The sequence below is a fragment of the Pan paniscus genome, chromosome 2 (genome assembly GCF_029289425.2).
Source record: "Pan paniscus chromosome 2, NHGRI_mPanPan1-v2.0_pri, whole genome shotgun sequence".
Classification (NCBI taxonomy): Eukaryota; Metazoa; Chordata; class Mammalia; order Primates; family Hominidae; genus Pan; species Pan paniscus.
In genome coordinates this window covers 123,654,038-123,680,011 of record NC_085926.1, presented here as the reverse complement: position 1 = coordinate 123,680,011, position 25,974 = coordinate 123,654,038, and the positions used below count along the sequence as shown (strand labels likewise).

The following is a 25,974-nucleotide window of genomic DNA, read 5'->3' as shown; positions in this document are numbered from 1 at the left end:
GCACACCCTGTGATATTATTTTGGATATCCTAGGGAGATATTGCTCCTGACATCAGAGTGGGCGTACACCCTGTGATATTGTCTGTAATATCCTAGAAAGATGTTGCTCCTAATATCACAGTGGCTGCACACCCTGTGATATTAATTGTACTATCCTACAGAGATATTACTCCTAATAATACAGTGGGTGTACACCCTGTGATATTATTCATAATATATTATGGAGATATGACTCCTGATATCACAGTGAGTGTACACCCTGTTTGTACACCCTGTGATATTATTTGTAACAACTTAGAAAAATATTACAGCTAATATCAAAGTGGGTGTATGCCCTGCGATGTTATTTGTTATCTACTCGGTAGATATTACTCCTAATATCACAGTGAGTGTACACCATGTGTGTACACACTGTGAAATTATTCCCCCAGAGTTCAGTAGGCCCTTTCTATCACGCTCCATGCACTTGAAGGGTTAAAAAGACATACTGAGAATCAGTGTAAATGTTGACAGTCTCACCCTCACTGAGTTCTAAGGCTGGAATGAAAGCAGTGAGTTCAGCTTTCTGGGCTGAAGTGGCCTGGGGCAACGATCTGGCTTCAACAACAGTGTGCAGGGTTACCACTGCATACCCTGCACCTATCTCTCTCCTTGGGGGCTGAAGAAGCTGCTCCCATTCACGTATAGTTCCCAGTCTCCTGATGCCCAAGGCTGGTCCCAGATGTCAGGTCTGCTAGAGTCAACTGAGTCCAACACTTCTACACAATCAGGCTTGACAGGGCTCTCTGATACCAGGAGCAAGGTGGTGGGGTGTGGGGTGTTACAAACTTCAATGGTTATATGGGGATTCTCACAGAGCAAAGTTTGGTACTTGGTGGGTCTGGCATTCATTAGCCAATGATGTCCTTTAGTATTCATTAAAGTCACCACAGCACGGGAGGCCTTTATGTTCAGGTTTTGCCCAAGAGTCAGCTTATTTCCTTCTTGTACTAGCTGGGCAGTTGCTGCCAAGGCCCTCAAACAGGGGAGCCATCCTTTAGAAACCCCGTCTAGTTGTTTAGAGAGGTAGGCCACCGGCCTCGGCCAGGGCCCCACAGTTTGGGTTAAAAGTCCAGCTGACATCTTTTCTATCTCTGATGCATACAATGGAAAAGGCTTTGTCAGATCGGGTAGCCCCAGGGCTCAGGCTGCCAGAAGTTTTTCCTTTAACTCATGAAAGAGTTGCTGTTGTTGGGATCCCCATTCCAAAGCTTCCGGGTCCCTGCCCCCTTTGTGACCTCATACAAAGGCTTGGCTAATACTGCAAATTTTGGGATCCACAGTCTGCAAAACCCCACAGCTCCTAAGAATTCTCTCACCTGCCTTCTGCCCTTAGGCTCTGGTAGATTGCAAATGACCTGCTTTCTTTCTGATCCTGGGATGCGTTCTGACCCCTGTCAGATAGTAAATCCCAAGTAAGGTACCTGCTGTCGGCAGATCTGAGCTTTCTTCTTGAACACTTTATACCCACAGTCCCCAAGGTGCCGGTGTAGGGCATCTGTTCCCTTGGCACACCCGACTGCCGTGGGATGTCCCAGCAGAAGGTCATCAACCTACTGGAATAACATGCAGCCTATGTCTCTGGTGGGAAACTTCCAGAGGTCTTGAGCCAACGCCTCCCCTAAGATGGTGGGGGAGTTCTTGAACCCTTGGGGAAGTCTGGTCCAAGTGTACTGAGTAGTGACACCTGACTCCGGATCTTCCCACTGAAAGGCAAACAGCTTCTGCCTCTCAGGGGCTAATCTGATAGGAAAGAAAGCATCTTTCAGGTCCAAGCAAGTGAACCAGCTGTCCTCAGCTGGCAGCAACCCCAACAATGTGGACAGGTTAGGTACTGTTGGATGTAAAGTCAGTGTAGCTTGATGAAGCAAGCGCAAATCCTGTACCGGTGGGTAGTCCTTGGTCCGTGGCTTGGGAACAAGCAGGAGGGGAGTGTTCCATGGAGACTGATGAGGAACAATAATTCCAAAAGTTCTTAGGTGCTTGAGACGGACCTGGATACCTTGAAGGGCTTCTCTGGGGACCAGGTCCTGTTTTTGCCTCACCGGCTGGGCCCCAGTCTTAACTGGCCAATCCCGGAGGGTTGTCTTCTGCCCGTACTCTTGGCCACCACTTAGCCAGAGCTGGTCTTCTCTCTTGGCCTGGCTCAGTTAAGAAAAGTCTCCATTCCTCCTCTCGGGGGACCGTAAGGGTCATAATGACTCCTGTTCCAGGTAACTTTAGCAGCAAAGAGCCATGCTCTGTCAAAGACATAGTGGCTCTCAGCTTGCTGAGCAAGTCCCTTCCCAAAAAGGGCAAGGGACAGTCAGGCATGTACCAAAACTGATGAATGACTTTATGTCCTCCTACAGTACAAGTCTGAGGCAAGCAGAAAGCTTGCTTTGCTGAAACCCTCATGGCTCTGCTGACGTCAATAGTCTTTTTGGATAAGGGGGTGACCGGGGCAGTTACTAGCGAATGTTCAGCACCGCTGTCTTCGAGAAAATCAATGTCTCTACCCCCGACTGTCATTCTGACCAGAGGCTCTTTGGGAACCCTTGAGCCCGGTCTCCCTCAGTCCAAGAACCCTTCTGCCAGGTTGAGCAGGGCCCCTTCCTCCTTGTCCGGAGCCTCCTGCTCTGAGTCACCTTGTTTTCTTTTGAGCTGAGGGCATTTATTCTTCCACTGTCCTATTTCTTTACAATAAACACACTGGTTACGCTGCAAACTCTGACAGCCAGGCTGAGTTTCTTTCCCAGGGCCCCCCTTCCCTTGCCTCTTTGGGGGGGCCCCTGTGATTGCTGCAGCTAACAAACAGGTCGTATTTCACCGGCCCTAACCTCCCTTCTCTTTGCTGTTTTCCTTAGGGCTTACTGCATCCCTGTTTACAAACACCTGGCTAGCTATTTCTAGTAATTGTCATGGATTCATCCCTGCAAGCCCAGCCTGTTTCTGCAGTTTTCTTCTCATGTCTTCTGCGCTTTGATGGACTAAAGCCATGTTAATCATGCGCTGATTTCAGGGCTATCGGGATCAAAGGGATTATACATACGATAGGCCTCACACAGTCTCTGGTAGAATTGTGCTGGACTTTCTTCTTTCCCTGAATGACCTCAGAGACCTTGTTAACGTTTGTGGCCTTCTGAGCTCCCCTCTTGAATCCTTCCAAGAGAGCTTCCCTGTCTCGGTTTAGCCTTTGCATATCCTCTCTTTCATGTGGGTCCCACTGGGGATCGGGTCCTGGTAACTGGGTCCTTACACTCTTAGGGGTTTTGATAATCAGCTGGTGCATGTTCCTCTAGCCATTTAGTTGTTGCTTGGAGCACTCTCCACTTTCATCTCTGCTATAGGGGAACATGAGCAACTGCTGGCAATCAGCCCAGGCAGTGTTGTGGGTCTGGATAATAGTTTGGAGCAAACCAATTAGAGCTTGTGGCTTTTCAGTATAGGACGGGGTGTTGTTTTTCCAGTTGAGAAGGTTGGCAGAGGTGAAGGGCTGGTACACAAAAACACGCCTCTCCACCACGTGACCATCTCATCTATCCTAGGATACCACTGCTCTCTCAGGGGCATTTGTATCCCGGTTTTGGGTCATAAATGAGCTGCCAAGGGAGGGGTTTCTCCCGAGTCTTCACCTCCTCTCTTGTCTACTCTGGGGGGCCTAGAGATATGCTTGTCTGGCGGAGGCAAGCACTGTGGGCTCAAGAGTGGGGAGCCTCTTTCCCTGGTAAGGGTAGGGCACCACTGGGATGTCTGGTGCCATCTCCTGCAATGGATCTTCTGATGTTGGGTCGAAGAGAACTTCAGGAGTTGATTTCCCTGGGCGGGTGGAGCGGGATCATTCCTTAGCTATCTGTCCGTTTGCTACAAGTATTGCTACTGCCTGTCCTCTTAGCCACTGTGGGGGGTCTAGCACCAGCTGTCACCAAGTGTCTATGAATGGGAACTGCTCTAGGTATCCTTTACCAGTTACCTTGTGCCACACCTTAGAAACAAGGGACCTGCCCAGGCTTCCTTCTGATGGCCAACCCACTTCTAATGGTAGGCAATCTATTTCGCACAAGGTTCTAAGTTCCCCTGGTGGTCTAGCAGTTAGGATTCGGTCCTCTCACCACTGCTACTCATGTTCGATTCCCGGTCAGGGAACCAAGAAATGGAGCAGGAAAACTTCTCAGACAGCCCATTAAAGAAAGGAGAGGGTTTTTTATTCGGCCAGGAGGAGCGTCGGCAGACTCCATCTTAAGAGCCCAGCTACCCTAAGAAAGAGAGTTCCTGGCCCCTTTAAGGGCTTAAAACTCTAAGGGGTTCCACGTGAAAGGGTCGTGATGGATGGAGTAATGTCACCATCTACCCCGGCTATCAGGAAGAACATCACTGGGGAGTGTATATTTTCTGCGATATTGTGAGGAATGTCGCAATATTTCTTATCGCAATTAATAATATCAATTATTAATTGACACTAATAATTATCAATATTAATAACTGATAATATAATTTTAAAAATCAATACCAAAAATAATGATAATTAATATTAAATAGTTATACTAATGATGACAATAAATGATTAATATTAATGATTAATAACACCTGATATTAATAACTGATACTGATCTTATCATTAGAAAACACTATTAGCTCCTAATAATTTATATTAATATTAATAATATGAAAATTTTTATTGGCAGTTATTTCTTAATATTAACATTGGTAATTCATATTCATGTTAATAAATGAGTAATAATTAATACTAATACTACGTCTAATACCTCAGTGGGTGTACACCCACCTGTGATATTGTTCCTAATGTCCAGGGAGGGAGAGAGCATGATATTACGTTCAATATCGCAGTAGGTGTACACCCACGCGGTGATATTGATCTGAATATAACATCCAGGGGGTGGAGTATGACGTTACTCCCAGTATAGCAGTGGGTGTACATCCACCCGGTGATATTGCTCCTAATATTCACGGAAGAAGAGAATGCTATTAATCCCAGTATCGCAGGAAGTGTACACAACTTCTGTGATATTGTTCCTAATATCCGGACGGGGAGAGGGTGATATTACTCCCAATATAGCAGGTTGTGTACAGCCACCCTGTGATATTGTTCCTAATAGCCAGGAAGGGAGAGGATGATATGACTCCCCATACAGCAGGAGGTGTACACCCACCCTGGGATATTATTCCTAATATCCATGGAGGAGAGGCTGATATTACTCCCAATATTGCAGGGGTTGCACATCCATTCTGTAATATTGTTCTCAATATTCAAAGGCCGAGAGGTTGATATTACTCCCAATATCACAGAAAGTGTACAAACCCGTGTGATATTGTTGCTACTATCCAGAAGAAGAAAAGGATATTACCCCCAATATCGCAGGAGGCGCACACCCACTCTGTGATATTTTTCCTAATAAGCAGGACAGGAGAGGACAATATTCTTCTTAATAGCGCCGGGTGTGTAGAGCCCCCCTGTGATATTGTCCTTAATATTCCAAGGCGGAGAGGATGATATTACTCCCAATACCGCAGAAAGTGTACAGCACCCCAGTCATATTGTTCCCATGATCCAGGCGAGAAGCGGAAGATGTTACTTTCAATATGGCATGGGGTGGACACGCCCCCAGTTATATTGTTCCTAATTTCAACGTGGGAGAGGATGATACTACACCCAATGCCGCTGGGGGTAAAAACAGTCCTGTAATATTGTTCTTAATATCCATGGGGAAGGGGATGCTATTATTGCAAATAGTGCAGAGGATGTACCCCCGACTGTGATATAGATGGTAATTTCCAGAGGTGGAGAAGATATTACTCCCAATAAGGTAAACACGCTGTGTGACCACCGTGGACCGTAACATCCAGGGGGGCAGAGAGGTGAGGATATTACTCCCCGCATCGCGGGGGCGCTCGCCCCCCTGCGATGTGGATCGTAATATCCAGGGTGGGAGAGGGGTGGGGATATTACTCCCCGCATCGCGGGGGGCGCCCGCCCCCCTGCGATGTGGATCGTAGTATCCGGGGGGAGGAGAGGGGTGGGATATTACTCCCCGCATCGCGGGGGGCGCCCGTCCCCCTGCGATGTGGATCATAATATCCAGGGGAGGAGAGGGGTGGAGATATTATTCTATTACTCCTTGGGTCTTTTCTCTTCTGCCACACTTCATTAACACCCTGGGACATTATTTTCCATATTCTAGCAAAATACCCTTACTAAAGTCACAGGGGTATTCACCCTGCGATGTTACTCGTAATATTGCAGGGGAATGTTAATTCTGATGTCACAGGACTCTACGCACTGTGATATTATTTCCAATAGCCTAGCGGGACACTAATAAGTGTGTCACAATGTGTGTACAACTTGTGGTGTTATTCCTAATCTCCTAAGGGGAGGTTACTTTTATTGTCAGTCGGGGTATATTCCTTTTGATATTGTTCATAGTATCCTAGTGGGATGTCACTCCTTATGTCACGGGGTTTGTACACGTTGTCAAATTACTCTCATTATCCTTATCAGATGTCACTTCTCATATCACAGAGGTTGTACACGCTGTGATATTACCGTCATATTCTAGGGAAATGTTACTTTTCATATCACAGAGTGTGTACACCTTGTGCAATTATTCATTATAGTTTTGTGGGATGTTACCCCTAATGTCACACGGAGTGTACACACAGTGATACTACGTGCAATATTCTATCAAAATGTTACTCATAAATCACAGGTCCTGTACACCCTTTAATATTCTTCATAATATTCTGGGAAAACCTTCCTAGTAATGTCACAGGGTGTGTAGACCCTGTCATAAAATTGGTAATATCCTAGCAGGAGTTCACTACTAATTTCACAATGCGTGTACACCCTTTGATATTATTCGTGTTATCCTGAAGAGATGTTACTACTGATGTCCAAGGCAGGTGCATTCTCTGATATTATTCGTTATGTCCTCGGGGGATGTACTTCTAATGTCACACGGGGTGTACTCCCTGTGTTCTATTTCATAATATCCTAGGGCAATTTTACTTTTAATGACACAGTGGGTGTACACATAGTGATATTGTTCGTGATATTCTAGAAAGATGTTTCTCCTAATGTCACAGGGGTGTACACCCTGTGATAGTATTCATAATTTCCCAGAGGTCTATACTCCTATTGTCACACTAGATAACCCCCTGTGACATTATTTGTAATATTCAAGCGAGATGATACTCCTAATGTCACAGGGGGTGTACACTCCGTCATATTATTCTTACTATTCTAGAGAGATGTTACTCTTAAAGTCACAGGTGTGTTCCTTCTGTGATATTCTTGAAAATATGTTAGCAAGATATTACTACTAATGTCACAATGCGTGTACACCTTGTGATATTATTAGTAATATTCAGGGTGTTGTTACTCCTAACGTTACAGGGGTGTACACCGTGTGATATTGTTCCCAATATTGTCGGTGGATGTTTCTCCTAATGTCACAGGGGGTGTCCCCTCTCGATATTATTTGTAATCTTATAGAGAGATGTTACTGTAAATATCACAGTGGGTGTACACACATGGGGTACCCCCACTGGGATATTATTTGTAATATCTTTGAGAGATATAACTCCTAATATCACAGTGGGTGTACCCCATGTGTGTACACCTTGTGATATTATTTGTAATATTCATGGTAAACATTACTTCTAGTAACCCACCAGAGAGTACACCCCGTGATATTTTTCATAATATCATAGGGAGATATTGCTGCTAATAACACAGTGGGTGTACACCATGTATGTACATTCTTGTGATATGATAGCTTATATCCTAGGGAGATATTCCTTCTAATATCACAGTGAGTTTACACCCTGTGATATAATTTGTAATATCCTAGAAAGATGTTGCTGCTAATATCACAGAGGGTGTGCCCCCGGTGACATTATTTGTAATATCCTAGGGAGATGTTACTCCTAATGTCACAGGGGATGTACACCCTGTTATATTATTCATAATATTCTAGGGGGGTGTTACATTTAAAGTCACAGGGTTTTACACCCTGTGATGTTATCCGTAATATCCTAGGAAGAGGTTACTCCTACTATCACGGGTTATCCTAGGAAGAGGTTACTCCTCATATCACACTCCTAATATCACACCCTGTGATAACATTCAGAATCTCCAAAAGGGATGTTACTCTTAATGTCACATAGGGTGTACACCATTTGATATTATTCGTAAGATCCCAGGGACATATTACTTCAACTATCACATTGGGTGTACACACATGGTGTACACATCATGTGTGAACACCTACTGTGATATTATTCATAATATCCTTGGGAAATGGTACTCCTAATATCACAGTGAGTGTACACACTGTGATATTATTAGTAATATCCTATGGGAATATTACTCCTAAACCAAAGGCCTGTGTACCCCCTATGATATTATTCATAATACTGTAGGGAGATGTTATTCCTAATATCACAGGGGTGTACACCCTGTGATATTATTCACAGTATATGAGAGGGATATTAGCACTGAAGTCACAATGTGTGTGCACCTTGTGATATTTTTCATAACATCCTACGGGGATGTTACTCCTATTGTCACAGGGGTTGTGTTCGCTATGATAGTATTTGTAGTCTCCTATACGGATATTACACCTAATGTCACAGGGTGTGTACATCTTGATATATTATTCATGATATCCTAAAGAGACATTACTCCTCATGTCACAGGGGCTGTATATACCCTGTGATATTATTCATAATATCCTAGCGAGATGTTACTTTTAATGTCACAGAGGGTGTGCACCTTTTGAAATTATCCATCACAGTTTCGTGGGATGTTACTCCTGATGTCACACGGAGTGCACACCGAAGGATTCTACTTGTAATATTCTATAGAAATGTTACTCATAAATCACAGGTGTTCTACACCCTGTAATGTTATGGGTCATATTCTAGGGGAATGTGATATAAATTAATGTCACCCGGTGTGTACACCTTGTGATATTATTTGTAACATCCTAGCGGGATATTACTACTAATGTCACAATACGTGTACACCGTCTGATATTTGTTATATCCTCACGGGTTATTCCTCCTATGTCACACGGGGTGTACTCCCTGTGATATTATTCAGAATATCTTAGCGGGATTTTACTTTTAATGTCACAAAGGGTGTACACATTGTGATATTACTCATGATGTTCTAGAAAGATGTACTCCTAATGTCACAGGGGGTGTACACCCTGTGATATTACACAGGCTAAGCTCCTGGGGCATTATTCTTAGTACTTTAGCGGGATGATACTCCTAAAGTCACAGGAGGTGTACGCCCTGTGATATTATTCAGAATATTTCAGGGGGATGTTACTCCTAAAGTCACAGGTGTGTATACCCTGTGATAGTATTCACACTAGCGGGATATTACTACTAATGTCACCGTGTGTGTACACCTTCTGATATTATTTGTAATATCCTGGGAGGATGTTACTCCTAGCATCACAGGGGTGTATACCCTGTGTTATTATTAGTACTATTCTAGGGGGATTTTACTTTTAAAATCACAGGGTGTGTCAACCCTGGGATCTTATTCATAATATCCTAGGAAGCTGTTACTCACAATGTCACATGGGGTGTACACCCTGGGATATTATTTTGAATATCCTAACGGGATGTTATCTTAAGGTCATAGGGTGTGTACACCCCTTGATCTTATTAGTAATATCATAGGAAGGTGTTACTCACAATGTCACAGAGGGTGTACACCCTGTGAAGTTATTCATAATAGTTTTGGGGTCCGCTAATGTCACCCGTAGTGTACCAACAGTGATATTATTCCTAATATTTTATGGAAATGTTACTCCTAATATCACAGGGGCTGTATACCTTGTAATATTATTCATAATATCCTAAGGAAATGTTACCTCTAATGTCACGGGGGGTGTACACCGTATGACATGGCTCCCAATATTGTAGGGAGATGTTACTCCTAATATCACAGGGGGTATTCACACTGTGATAATATTCGTAATATCCTAAATGGATGTTACTGCTAATGTCACAACACTTGTGCAGCCTCTGTATTTGTTCCTTATATCCTTGGCTGAGGTTACGCCTACTGTCACACGGGGTGTACTCCCTGTGATATTATTCATAATATCCTAGGTGGATGTTACTCCTCGTGTCACAGGGGCTGTGCATCTTGTGATATTATTCACAATATCCTAGAAAGATGTTACTCCTCAGGTCACAGGGGATGTACACCCTGTGGTATTATTCATACTATCCTAGGGGATGTTACTCCAAATGTCACAGAAGGTGTATACTCTGTGATATTACTCGTAATGTGTCAGGGAAATGTACTCTTAACACCACAGGGCATGTGCACCATGTGTGCACAGCCCCTGTGATGTTGTTTGTAATATTCTTGAGGGATGTTAATCCTAACATTCCATATGGTGTTAACCATGTGCGAACACCTTTGTGGTATTATTCCTAACATACTAGAAGGATGTAACTCTTAACATCACATGGGGTATACGCCATGTGTGTACACATTCTGTGATATTATTCATAACATCGTAGGGAGATGCTACTCCTAATTTTACAAGGTGCGTACATTATATGTGTACTCCTCCTCTGATGTTATTCGTAATATTCTAGGGGAATGTTGCTGCTGATGTCACAGGGACAGTACACCATGTGTATGCAACCCTGGTAATATTATTTCTAATATCTTGGGGGAATGTTGCTCCTAATGTCACCTGGAGTGTACACCATGTGTGTACACCTTCTATGATATTATTCATAAATCACAGAAAAAGATTATGACTAATGTAACAAGATGTGTACACTGTGTGCATCAACTGCCATTGATATTATTCTTAATATACTAGGGGGATGTGACTTTTAATGTCACAAAGGGTGTACAAAATGTCACAGAGTGGGTATGCCTTATGATATTATTCCTGATATCCAGAAGGATGTTACTCCTAAGGTCACAGGGGGTGTACACCCTTTGATACCATTTGTAGTCTTATAGGGAGATATTACTGTAAACCTACAGTGGGTGTACACTCACTGTGATATTATTTGTAATATCTCAGAGATATTACAGAGTTATAGCTCTCTGTGTTATATTAGAGAGTTTTGTCTCTCTAAGACAATACGAATAATACCACAGTGCGTGTACCTCATGTGTGTACACCCTGTGATATTATTTGTAATATCCATAGTAAACATTACATCTAATATCACAGACAGTGTACTCCCTTTGATATTTCTCATACTATCATAGGGAGATATTGCTTCTAACATCACAGTGGGTGTACACCATGCGTGTACATTCTGTGATATGATACCTTATATCCTAGGGAGATATCTCTCTGAATATCACAGTGTGTGTACACCTTGTGATATTATTCATATATCATAGAAGGATGTTACTCCCAATATGACAGAGGGTGTACACCCAGTGATATTCTTCATAATATCCTAGGGAGATGTTACTCCTAATGTCACTCGGGGTGTACACCCATGATATTATTCGTAATATTCTAGGGGGATGTTACTTTAAAAGTCACAGGGGGCGTACACCCTGTGATGTCATTCGTAACATCCTAAGAAGATGTTACCCTTAATGTCACATGGGGTGTACACCCTGTGATATTACTCAGAATATCTTATGGGGATGCTACTCCTAATGTCACAGGCTGTGTACACCCTGTGATATTATTCAGAATATCCACAGAGATGTTACTTTTCACACATTCTGTGGAATCTAAGAAGTGACATTTCTGAGCCCATTGAGCCCTCATTGGAACATACACATATTTAGCCCTCAAAACTAAAAACAAGCAATCTGTGAAAAACCTTTGTGATGTGCTGCTTTACATCACTGAATGGAACACGTGTTTTCATTACAAAAGATCCAAACTTCTGTTTTGTACAATGCAAGTAATGACATTTCAGAGGTTATTAGGCCAATATAGGAAAATATGAATATCAAGCTGTAAGAACTACAAGCAAGTTCTGTGTGAATATCCTTTGTGATGCACTGTTTCTTATCTCTGAGTGGAACCTGTGTTTAGATTCAACAGGTTCTAAACCCACATCCTGTAGAATCTAAGAAATGCCATTTCTGAGCCCTTTGAGCCCTTATGGGAATATATGAATATCCATCCCTAAAAAGTAGAAGTTATCTGTTTAAGAGTTTTGTGATATGATGTTTTATATTACTGAATAGAACCTATGTTTTGATTCGACAGGTTCCAAACACAGATTTGTAGAATCTAACAAGGGACAATTCTGAGCCCATTGAGCCCTTATAGGAACATAAGAAAGTCCAGCCCTAAAAACTAAAAAAAAGCTATCTGTGAAAACCCCTTGTGATGTTCTGTTTTATATCAATGAATGGAACTTGTGATTCCATTACAAAGGATCCAGACTCATGTTTTTTAGAATCCTATAAATGACATTCCAGAGGATTTTTGGCCTATATTAGAAAATGTGAATACCCAAAAATCAAAACTGCAAACTACTCTTTGAGTATATGCTCTGTGATGTGCTGTTTACTATCATTAGTGGAACCTGTGTTTTGATTCAACAAGTTCCAAACACACTTTTTCTAAAATCTAAGAAGGGACATTTCTGAGCCCGTTAAGCCCTTATTGGAATGTACAAACATCAAGCCCTAAAAAGCCAAAATAAGTTATCTGTGAAAGAGCTTGTGATGTGCTGTTTTATATCGCTGGATGAAACTTGTGTTTTTATTCAACAGGTTTCAAACACACTTTTTGTAGAATCTAAGAAGAAACACTTCTGAGCTTTTTGAGCCCTTATAGGAACATAAGAATGTCCAGCCCTCAAAACAAAAAACAAGCAATCTGTAAAAAAAAACTTTGTGACATGCTATTTTATGTCACTGAATGGAACCTGTGTTTTGATTCAACAGATTCTAAATACTTATTTTATAGAATCTAAGAAGTGACATTTTTTGAGCCTATTGAGCCCTAGTAGGAACATATGAAGATCCTGCCCTCCAAAAATTAAAAACAAAAAACAAGAAACAAACAAAAAAAAAACAGGCAATTTGTGAAAAACTTTTGTGATGTGCTGTTTTATATTATGGAATGGAACTTGTGTTTTCATTACAAAGGATCCAAACTCATATTTCACAAAATCCAAGCAATGACATTTCAGAGGTTTTGAGGCCTATGTAAGAAAATATGAAATCCAACCCAAAGAACTACAAGCAAGGTCTGTGTGAATATGCTTCATGATGTGCTGTTTTCTATCACTGATTGGAACCTGGGTTTTGATTCAACATGTTCTAAACACAGATTGTGGAGAATCTAAGAATTGATATTTCTGGGACCATTGAGTCCTTACAGGAATATATGAATATCCAGCCCTAAAATATAAAAGGAAGCTATTTATGAAAAAGCTCTGTGATGTCCTCTTTTATATCAGTAAACAGAATGTGTGTTTTGATTCAACAGTTTCCAAACACACTTTTTGCAGAATCGAATAAGGGACATTTCTGAGCCCAATGAGCCCTTTATCCAGCCTTCAAAACTAAAATCAAGTGATCTGTGTAAAACCTTTGTGATATGTGTTTTGTATCATGGAATGGAACTTGTGTTTTCATTACAAAGGATCAAAACACATGTTTTGTAGAATCTAAGCAATGACCTTTCACAGGTTTTTAGGCCTATATAAGAAATATGGGCCAGGTGTGGTGGCTCACGCCTGTAATCCTAGCACTTTTTTGGCAAAGAGTGAAACTCCATCTCAAAAAAAAAAAAAAAGAAGAAGCTATCTATAAAAGAGCTTTGTGATGTGCTGTTTTATATCACTGAAAGGAATCTTTGTTTTGATTCGAAATGTTCCAAACACACCTCTTGTAGATCTAAGAAAGAATATTTGTGAGCCCATTGAAACCTTATAGGAACATACAAATATCCAGCCCTCAAAAAGAAAAACAAGCAATCTGTGAAATCCTTTGTTATTTAATGTTTTTTTATTTTTTATTTTATTTATTTATTTATTTGAGACAGAGTCTCGCTCTGTCATCCAGGCTGGAGTGCAGTGGCATGATCTCAGCTCACTGCAAGCTCTGTTTCCCAGGCTCAAGCAATTCTCCTCTCTCAGCCTCCCGAGTAGCTGGGATTACAGGTACATGCCACCACACCCAGCTAATTTTTGTATTTTTAGTAGAGACAGGGTTTCACCATGTTGGCCAGGCAGGTCTCGAACTCCTGAATTCAAGTGATCTGCCTACCTGCCTCAGCCTCCCAAAGTACTGGGATTACAGGCGTGAACCACTGTGCACCACCTAATTTGCTGTTTTATATCACTGAATAAAATGTGTTTTCATTATAAAAGATCCAAACTTAAGTTTTGTATAATCCAAAAAATGATATTTTAGAAGTTTTTAGGCCTATTTAAGAAAATACAAATATCCAGTCCTAAGTACTACAAACAGGCTCTGTGCGAATATGCTTAGTGATGTGCCATTTTCTATCACTGAGTGGAACCAGTGTTTTGATTCAAGTTTCCAAACACACTTTTTGTGAAATCGAAAGAGAGACATTTCTGAGCCCATTCAGCACTTACAGGAACATACCAATATCAAGCCCTACAGAGTAAAAAGAAGCTATCTGTGAAAGAGCTTTTGGATGTGCTGTTTTATATCACTCAGTGGAAACTGTGTTTTGATTCAATAGGTTCCAAACACACTTTTTGTGATTTTCATTACAAAGGATCCAAAGTCATGTTTTGTAGAATCCAAAAATAACATTTCAGAATTTTTTAGGCAGATATAAAAAAATAAAAATATCCAGCCCTAAGAACTACAAACAAGCTCTGTGCAAATATAGTTTGTTATGTTTTGTTTCCTATCACCGTGTGGAACCTGTGTTTTGATTGAACAGGTTCTAAACACAGGTTCTGTGGAATCTAAGAAATGACATTACTGGCCAGGTATGGTGGCGCACACTAGTAATCCCGCATTTTGGGAGGCCAAAATAGGCGCATCACCTAAGCTAGGAGTTCCAGACCAGCCTGGCCAACATGGTAAACCCCGTCTCTACTAAAATTTCAAAAAAATTAGCCAGGCGTGGGGGTGAGTGCCTGTAATTCCAGCTACTTGGGAGGCTGAGGTGGGAGAAATGCTTGAACCCGCAGGCAGAGGTTACAGTGAGCCAAGACCGTGCCATTGCCCTCTAGCCTGGGCAACAAGAATGAAACTCCATCTCAAAAAAAAAAAAAGAAAAGAAAAGAAATGGCATTACTGAGCCCATTGAGCACTTAAAGGAACATGCAAATATCCAACCCTAAAAAGTAAAAAGAAGCTATCTGTTAAAGAGCTTTGTGATGTGTTGTTGTATATCACTGAATGGAACCTGTGTTTTGATTCAACAGGTTCCGGCCAGGCACGATGGCTTACACCTGTAATCTCAGCAATTTGGGAGGCCAAGGAAGGCAAATCACCTGAGGTCAGGAGTTTGAGATCAACCTGGCCACCATGGTGAAACCCCTTCTCTACTAAAAATAAAAAAAAAAATTAACCAGGCATGATGGCGTATGCCTGTAGTCCTGGCTACTCCAGAGGCTAAGGCAGAAGAATCACTTGAACCTCGGAGGTGGAGGTTGCAGTGAGCCAAGGTTGTGCCACTGCACTCCAGCCTGGGCAACAGAGTGAGACTCCTAAAAAAAAACCACAGTATCTGTACAATCTAAGAAGGGACATTTCAGAACCAAATGAACTTTCATAGGAACATAACAAACATTCATCCCTCAAAACTAAAAACCAGCAATCTGTGAAAAAGCTTTACAATATGCTGTATTATATCACTGAATGGATATTGTGTTTTCATTACAAAAAATCCAAACTCATGTTTTGTAGAAACAAAAAAAATGACATTTCAGAGGTCTTTAGACCTATTTTGAAAATACAAATATCCAGTCCTAAAAACTACAAACAAGCTCTTTGTGAATATGCTTTGCGATGTGTTGTATCCTATCACTGAGTGGAACCTGCATTATCATTCAACAGGTTCTAAACACACGTTCTGTAGAATCCAAGAAATGATATTTCTGAGCCCATTGAGCCCTTAGATTAAGATAGGAATATCCAGCCCTAAAAAGTAAAAAGAAGCTATCCTTGAAAGAGCATCGTGATGTGGTGTTTCATATCACTGAATGGAACCTTGTTTTGATTCAACCAGTTCCAAACACACGTTTTGTAGAATCTAAGAAGGGACATTTCTGAGGACATTGAGCCCTTATAGGAACATATGCATATTCAGCCCTCAAAACTAAAATCAAGCTATCTGTGAAAAACTTTTGTGATGTGCCACTTTATATTACTGAATGGAACTTGTGTTGTCATTACAAATGATCCAGATACATATTTTGTAGAATCCAGAAAATAACATTTCAGAGGTTTTGAGGCCTGTATGGAAATATGAATATGCAGTTTTAAAAATTATAAACAGGCTGTGTGTGAATATGGTTTGTGATGTGCTGTTTTCTATCACTGAGTGGAATCAGTGTTTTGATGGAAGAGGTTCTAAACACGTGTTCTGTAGAATCTAAGAAATGACATTTCAGAGCCCATTGAGCTTTTAGAGGAACATACAAATATCCAACCCTAACAAGTAAAAAGAAGCTATCTGTGAAAGAGCTTTGTGATGTGCTGTTTTATATTTTGGGACTGAACCTGGGTTTTCATTAAACAAGTTCCAATCACTCCTTTTGCAGAATCTAATAAGTGACATTTCTTAGCCTATTGAGCCCTTATAGGAACATTTGAATATACAGCCCTAAAAACTAGAAACAAGCTATTTGAGAAAGTGCTTTGGAATGTGCAGTTTTGTAATACAAGATTGATCTTTGGTTTTGATTAAACAGGTTCCAAACAATTTTTTTTAGAATATGTAAGAAGTGACATTTCTGAACCTATTGTGCCTTTCTTTATAGGAACATATGAATATCCAGCCCTAAAATTTACAAACAAGCTATCTGTGAAAACACTTTGTGATATGCTGTTCCATATCACAGTATAGAACCTATAATTTGATTAGACAGGCTCCAAGTACACATTTTTTAGAATTCATGAGGTAACATTTCTTAGCCTATTGACTAATTAGAAAAACATGCAAATATCCAGCCCTAAAAACTAGAAACAAGGTATCTGTGAAAATGATTTGTGATGTCCTATTTTATATCACAGAATGGAACATAGGTTTTGATTCAAGAGGTTCAAAACAATTTTTTTTTAGATTAAGAAGTGACATTTCTGATATTATTGAGCCATTAGAGGAGCATATGAATAACCATCCCTAAAAACTAGAAAGAAGCCATCTGTGTAAAGACTTAGTGATGTGCTGATTATATCACAGAATAGAACCTGTGTTTTGATTCAACACGTTCAAAACACTAATTTGTAGATTCTAAGAAGCGGCTTACATTCTTTTTGAGCTTATTGAGCTCCTGAGTAGCAGGGATTACAGGTGCATGCCACCATGCCCAGCTAATTTTTGTAGAATCTATGAAGTGACATTTCTGGGCCCATTGAGGCCTATTAAAAAGAAATGAATATCCAACCCTGAAAACTAAAAGTAAGCTATCAAGGAAAACAATTTGTGATGTGTTGTTTCATATCACAGAATGGAACCTGTGTTTCAATTCACTGAGTTCCAAACATTCTTTATGTAGAATCTACGAACTGACATTTCTGAGCCCATTGAGGACTATTAGGAAATAATAAATATCCAGTCTTAAAAACTAAAAACAAGGTATCAGTGAAAAAACTTTTTTATGTGCTGTTTCATGTCGCAGAATGGAACCTGTGTTGTGAGTCCCCAGAGTCCAAAAACTCTTTCTGTAGAATCTACGAAGTGACATTTCTTATCTCATTGAGGCCTATTAAGAAAATATGGGGCCGGGCACAGTGGCTCATGCCTGTAATCCCAGCACTTTGGGAGGATGAGGTTGGTGGATCACTTGAGGTCAGGAGTTTCAGACCAGCCTGGCCATCATGGTGAAACCTTGTTTCTATTAAAAATACAATTAGCCAAGCGTGGTGGCAGGCAACTGTAATCCCAGCTCCTCAGGAGGCTGAGACAAGAGAATTGCTTGAACCCAGGAGTCAGAGGTTGCAGCGCGCCAAGATCACACCACTATACTCCAACCTGGGTGATATAGCAAGACTCAGTCTCAAAAAAAAAAAAAAAAAAATATATATATATATATATATATATATATAACCCTAAAACTAGAAACAAACTGTCTTTGAAAATCCTTTGCAAGGCTGGGCACAGTGGCTCATGCCTGTAATTACAGCACTTTGGGAGGCTGAGGCGGGTGGATCACCTGAAGTCAGGAGTTCAAGACCACCCTGGCCAACTTGGTGAAACCCTGTCTCTACTAAAAAATATATTAAAAAATTAGCCAGGCGTGGGGCTGCGTGCTTGTAATTCCAGCTACTTGGGAGGCTAAGGCAGGAGAATCACTTGAACCAGGGAGGTGGAGGTTGCAGTGAGCTGAGATCGCACCATTGCACTCCAGCCTGGGTGACGAGAGTGAGATTCCATCTCAAAAAAAAAAAGAAAAAGAAAAGAAAATCCTTTGTGATGCACTTTCTATTATAACAGAATGGAACCTGTGTTTTGATTCACCAGGTCCCAAACACTCTTTCTGTAGAATGTACAAAGTGACATTTCTGAGCCAATTGAGAACTATTAGGAACAAATGAATATCCAGCCCTAAAAAGTAGAAACAAGCTATCTGTGAAAATGCTTTGTGATGTGCTTTTCAATATTACAGAATGGAACCTGTGTTTTGACTCACCACACCTGGTTACAAACACTCTTCTTGTAGAATATACAAAGTGATATTTCTGAGCCCATTGAGGCCTATTAAAAATATATATATCCAGTCCTAAAAACTAGAAAAAAGCTATCAGTGAAAACACTTTGTGATTTGCTGTTTCATATTGCAGAATAGAACCTGTGTTTTGGTTCACCAAGTTCCAAACGCTGTTTTTGTAGAATTTACGAAGTGACATTTTTCATCTCATTAAGGCCTGTAACAAACCTGCATGTTGTGCACATGTACCCTAGAACTTAAAGTATAATAAAAAAATAAATAACATAAAATAATACGAATATACAACCTAACAACTAGAAACAAGCTACCTGTGAAAAAGCTTTGTGATGTGCTTATTTATATCAAAGAATGGAACCTGTGTTTGGATTCATCAGGTTCCAAACATGCTTTTTGCAGAATCTCTAAAGTAACATTACTTAGCTTATTGAGGCTAGATAGGAAAAAGTAAATATTCAGCCCTAAAAAGTAGAAACAAACTATCTGTGAAAATGCTTTGCAATGTGCTGTTTTATATCACAACGTTGAACCTGTGTTTTGATTCACCAGGTTCCAAACTCACTTTTTGTAGAATATACTAAGTGATATTTCAGAGCCCATTGAGGCCTATAAAGAAAAAATTGAATATCCAGTCCTAAAAACTAGAAACAAGCTAACTGTGAAAATCTTTTGTGATGTGCTGTTTTATATTACTGAATGGAAACTGTGTTTTGATTCACCAGATTTGAAGCACTCTGTTTGAAGAATCTCTGAAGTGACATTTCTAAGCCCATTGAGACCTTAAAAGAACATGTGAATATCCAGCCCTAAAAACTAGAAACAAGCTATCTGTGAAAACACTTTGTGATGTGCTGTTTTGTATCACTGAAGGGAGCATCTGTTTTGATTCACCAGGTTCCACACACTTTTTTTGTAGAATCTACAAAGTTATATTTCTGAGCTCTTTGAGGCCTATTAAAAAGAAATGAATATCCAGCTCTGATTGTTTTCTCACCTAGCTTGCTTTTCATTCTCAGAGCTGGCAAGAAAATCAGTTATGATGTGCTGTTTCATATCACACATGGAACCTGTTTTTCAATTCGTCGAGTTCCAAACACTCCTTATGTAGAACCTACAAAGTGACATTTCTGAGCACATTGAGGTTCTATGGGAACAGTGAAATAACCAGCCCTGAAAACTAGAACCAATCTATCTGTCAAAACGCTTTGTGATGTGCTGTTTAATATCAAAGAATGGAATTTATGTTTCAATTTACCAGGTTTGTGCACTCTTTTTGATAAATCTATGAAGTGACATTCTTAAGTTCATTGAGGCCTTACAGGAATGTATGATTATCGAGCCCTAAAAGCTATAAACAAGCTAGCAGAGAAAATGATTTGTGAGGTCCTGTCTCATATCACAGAATGGAAGCTGTGTTTTGATTCACCAGGTTCCAAAAACTCTTTTGTAGAATCTACAAAATGACATTTCTGAGTCCATTGAGTCCTATTAGGAAAAATGAATATCCAGCCCTAATAACTAGAAACAAGCTCTCTGTGAATATGTTTTGTGGTGTGCTGTTCCACATCTAAGATTGAAACCTGTGTTTAAATTCACCAGGTTCCAGACATTCTTTTTGCAGAGTCTATGAAGTGCTATTACTGAGCCAATTGGGGCCTATTAGGAAACAACTAATATCCAGCCCTAAAAACAAGAAACAAGCTATTTGTGAAACCACTTTCTGATGTGCTCCTTAGTATCACAGAATGGAACCTGTGTTTTTATTCACCAGATTCCAAACACTCTTATTGTAGAATTGATAGAGTGACATTTCCAAACCCATTGAGGCCTATTAAGAAAAAACAAATATCCAGTCCTAAAAAGTGGAAACAAGCTATCAGTGAAAATGCTTCCTGATGTGCTGTTTCCTATTACAGAATGGAACCTGTGTTTTGATTCACCAGATTCCAAACACTCTTTTTGTAGAATCTACCAAGTGACATTTCTGAGCCCATTGAGTCCTTATTAAGCCCCAAGAAGTAGATACAAGCTATCTGGGAAAATGCTTTGTGATTTGCTATTTCATATTACAGAATAGAACATGTATTTTGATTCACCAGGTTCCAAACCTGCTTTTTGTAGACTCCATGAAGTGACATTTCTGAGCCCATTCAAGCCTACAAAGAAAAAATGAATATCAAGTCCTAAAAACTAGAAACAAGCTCTCTGTGAAAACACTTTGTCATGTGGTAGTCCATATCTCAGATTGGAATCTGTGTTTTAAGTCACCAGGGTCTAAACACTCTTTTGGTGGAATCTACAAAGTGACGTTTCTGAACCCACTGAGGCCTATTAGGAAAAAACAAAAAGTCCTAAAAGCCAGAAGCAAGCTACCAGTGAAAACACTTTTGGATTTGCTATTTCATATCACAGAATGAAACACGTGTTTTGATTCACCATGTTCCAAACACTCTTTTTGTGGAATCTAAGAACTGACATTTCGGAGCACATTTAGGCTTTACACAAACAAATATCCAGTACTAAAAACTAGAAAAAAGCTGTCTGTGAAAATGCTTTGTGATGTGTTGCTCCATATCACAAATGAAACCTGTGTTTTCATTCACCAGATCCCACTTTTTTTGCAGAATCTAATAAATGACATTTTTGAGCTGACAGAGACCTATTAGGAAAGAAGAAATATCCAGCCCTAAAAACAAGAACAAAACTATCTGAAAATGCTTTTTGATTTTGTTTCATATCACAGCAGGAAAACTGTATCTTGATTCACCAGGTTCCAAAAACTCTTTTTGTAGAGTCTATGAAGTGACCTCTCTGAGCCCATTGAGGTCTTATAGGAACATGCAAATGTCCAGCCCTAAGGAGTAGAATCAAGCTATCTGTGAAAAAGGTTTGTGATGTGTTGTTCTTATCACAGAATGGAACCTGTGTTTTGAATCACCAGGTTCCAAACACTCTTTTTGTAGAATATATGAAATGGCATTTCTTAGCCCATTGAGGCCTATTAGGAAAAATGAATATCCAGCCCTAAAAACTAGAAACAAGCTCTCTGTGAAAACACTTCATGATGTGCTGTTTCATATCACAGAATGGATGTTGTATTTTGATTCACCATGTTCCACACTTCCTTTTTATAGAATCTATGAAGTGACATTTCTGAGCCCATTGAGGCCTTATAAGAACATAAGAATATCCAGCCCTAAAAACTAGAAACAAGCTGTCAGTGAAAACACTTTGAGATGTGCTGTTTTATGTCACTGAATGGAACCTACATTTTGATTCACCATGTTTCAAACACTCTTTTTGTAGAATCTACAAAATGATATTTCTGAGCCTCATTGAGGCCTGTTAAGAAAAAACAAATATACAGCCCTAGAAACAAGCTATCTGTGAAAGTGCTTTGTGATGTGCTGTTTTATATTACAGAATGGAACCTAGGTTTTGATTCAGTAGGTTTGAAGCACTGATTTTGAATCCCTGAAGGGACATTTTTATACCCATTGAGTCTTCACGGGAACATACAAATATCGAGCCCTAAAAACTAGAAAAAAGCAATCTGTGAAAACGCTTTGTGATGTGCTGTTTCATATCACAAAATAGAACTTTTGTTTTGATAGATCAGGTTCCAAACACTCTTTTAGCAGACTCTACAAAGTGAAATTTCTGAGTTCATTGAGGCCCATAGGGAAAAATGAGTATTCAGCCCTAACAATTAGAAACAAGCTATCTGTGAAAATGTTTTGTGATGTGCTGTTCCACATCTAAGATTGGAACCTGTGTTTAAATTCACCAGGTACCAAAAACTCTTTTTGCAAATTCTATGAAGTGACATTACTGAGCCGATTGCAGCCTGTTAGGAAAAAGCTAATATTCAGCCCTAAAAACAAGACACAAACAATCTGTGAAAATGCTTTGCAATTTGCTGTTTCATATTACCAGATTGGAAGCTGTATTTTGATTCACCAGGTTCCGAACAATTTTTTTGTAAAATCTACAAAGTGACATTTCTAAACCCATTGAGGACAATTAGGAAAAAATAAATATCCAGTCCTAATAGCTAGAAACAAGCTATATGTAAATATGCTTTATGATGTGCTGTTCCATATCCCAGATTGGAACCTGTGTTTAAATTCATCAGGTTGCAAACACTCTTTTTGTAGATTCTTCCAAGTGACATTACTGAGCCGAATGGGACCTATTAGGAAAAAATGAATATCCAGCCCTAAAAACAAGAAACAAACTATCTGTGAAAATGCTTTTGGATGTGCTGTTTCCTATCACAGAAGAAACCTGTTTTTGATTCACCAGATTCTGAACACTTTTTGTAGAATCTACGAAGTGACATTTCTGAGCCCATTGAGGCCTTATGGGAAAAAATGAATATCCAGGTCTAAGAAATAGATACAAACTATCTGTGAATATGCTTTGTGATTTGCTGTTTCATATTACAGAATGGAACACATGTTTTGAATCACCATGTTCCATCCCTTTGTAGAATCTAAGAAGTGACATTCCTGAGCCCATTGAGGCCTATTAGGAAAAAAAAAATATCCAGCCCTAAAAGCTGGAAACAAGCTATCAGTGAAAACTCTTTGTGATTTGCTGTTTTATATCACAGAATGGAGGTTGCACTTTGATTGAACAGGTTCCAAACACTCTTTTTGTGGAATCTACGAAGTGACATTTCTGAGCCCATAGAGGCTTTATAGGAACAAACGAATGTCGAGCCCTAAAAACTAGAAACAAGCTATCTGTGAAAATGGCTTGTGATGTGCTGTTTTATATCACAGAATGGAGCTTGTGTTTTCATTCACCAGGTCCCAAACCTGCTTTTTGTAGAATCTATGAAGTGACATTTCTGAACCCATTGAAGCCTACAAAGAAAAAAATGAATATCCAGTCCTAAATACTAGAAACAAGCTCTCTGTGAAAATGCTTTGTCAGATTGGAACCTGTGTTTTAATTCACCAGGTTCCAAACACTCTTTTTGTAGATTCTATGAAGTGACATTACTAAGCCAATTGGGGCCTATTAGGAAAAAAACAAATATCCAGCCCCAAAAACAAGAAACAAGCTATCTGTGAAAATGCATTCTGATGTGCTATTTAATATCTCACATTGGAACCTGTATTTTGATTCCCCAGGTTCCAAATACTCTTTTTGTAGAATCTACCTCTTAGGAAAACACAAATAACCAGCCCTAAAAATTAAAAAGAAGCTATCTGTGAAAACACTTTTTGATATAGAGATATATGTGTCAAAATTATTCCATAATTTAAAATATATATTCATTTCAAAAAAAGGTTTCTGCATAGTTTTACATCTTGAAACCAAGTATTTTATCTTTTTTTCCCACCTACCATAGGGCCATAAGTATTTTTTGTGTGTATATTATTAGACTTTATGTGGATTTTTCACGATACTTATTTAAAATACCTCCTACTTCCTTTTTGGGTTTACCGAAGAGATGTCTATCTCCATGTATCCCCTGTACTCCATGGTCAATAAAATACACTTTCCTCTTTATTCCTTTGCTAAAACAGCAAGGAATGCCCTGATAGAAAGGGAGAAGACATATGCCTTTTTTTTTAATTATAGAAGAAATTCACTAATTACAATGTGCTATCCTGAAATGGATCTTGGAACAGAAAAAGGATATAAGTGGAAAAACTGGTGAAATCCAAGCAAGATCTGTAGTTTAGTTAATAGTATTGTACAGATGTTAATTTCTTGGTTTTCATAAATGTACCATGGTTATGTAAGATGTCAAAGTAAAGGATATATGCAAGAATTGTCAGTACTACCTTTGTAACTCTTCTGTAAATTTGAAGTTATTTCAAAATAAAAGTTTAAAATAAGTAAAGGAAAATCATACTTGTAGAAAATTTAGAAGATACATAAAAGCATAAAGAAATAAAAATTACATACTTAAATGGAACACTTTTCATATTTTGCACATCTATTTCCCATGGAAAGTAACAGTCAGCAACTACCATATAGTATATACTTAATAAAGTTTAGGTCCTTTGCACTTAAGGCCAAATTCCTTTGAGAATTGGACAAAATGAGTTGTTCCATGAAATAACCAAAGATTTAGAAAGGACTTGGCAATGAAGATTCCTAAGGGGAATATTTTGGCTTCTGAAGATCTTCACCTAGCAACAACAGCCTGGCTTCCTTTCTCCTTTCTCTGTTTTCCTTCTTTGCCCTTTCTTTTTTTTTTTAGACAGAGTCTCACTCTGTTGCCCATGTGTAGTGGTGCAATCTTGGCTCACTGCAACCTCTGCCTCCCAGGTTCAAGCGGTTCTCCTGCCTCAGCCTCCCAAGTACCTGGGATTACAGGCGCCTGACACCACACCTGGCTAATTTCTATATTTTTAGTAGAGACGGGGTTTCACCATGTTGGCCAGGCTGGTCTTGAACTCCTGACCTCAGGTGATTCATCCACCTTGGACTCCCAAAGTGCTGGGATTTCAGGCATGAGCCACCACGTCTTTCTTTGCCCTTCTTTGCACCTTTCTTTGCCTTTCTTTGCACCATCCTTCTTTGCCCTTTCAACTCCTAGTCCCTTTCTCTGAAGACAGAAAAAAATAGTAATAATTTGGATGCTTTTTCCAGAGCAGTCATTACCAGTTGTGGCCTCGTTACCTTTACTTGTTTTGTTTTGTTTTGTTTTGTGAGATGGAGTCTAGCTCTGTCACCCAGGCTGGAGTGCAGTGGCACGATCTTGGCTCACTGCAACCTCTGCCTCGAAGGATCAAGCGATTCTTAGGCCTCAGCCTGCCGAGTAGCTGAGATTACAGGCATATGCCACCATGCCTGGCTAATTTTTGTATTTTTAGTAGAGATGGGGTTTTGCCATGTTGGCCAGGCTGGTCTTGAACTCCTGACCTCAAGGGATCCGCCCACCTTGGCCTCACAAATTGCTGGGATTATAGGCATGAGCCACCATGCCTGGCCACCTTCACTTGTTTTGATGCCTAGCTTCTCACAAATCAGAAGAGACAACAGTTTTATGACACCAGCGTTCTCAAAAATTGCCTGGTTAAAAGGGAGGCAGATGCCAGTATTAGAGGAAGGACA

The 25,974-nt window shown here is 39.9% G+C and overlaps 1 pseudogene; it reads right to left on the bottom strand.

The window, feature by feature from the left end:
- LOC100981136 (olfactory receptor 7E24-like) overlaps positions 1 to 25,974 on the bottom strand; it is an 86,903-nt pseudogene that overhangs the window by 10,712 nt on the left and 50,217 nt on the right.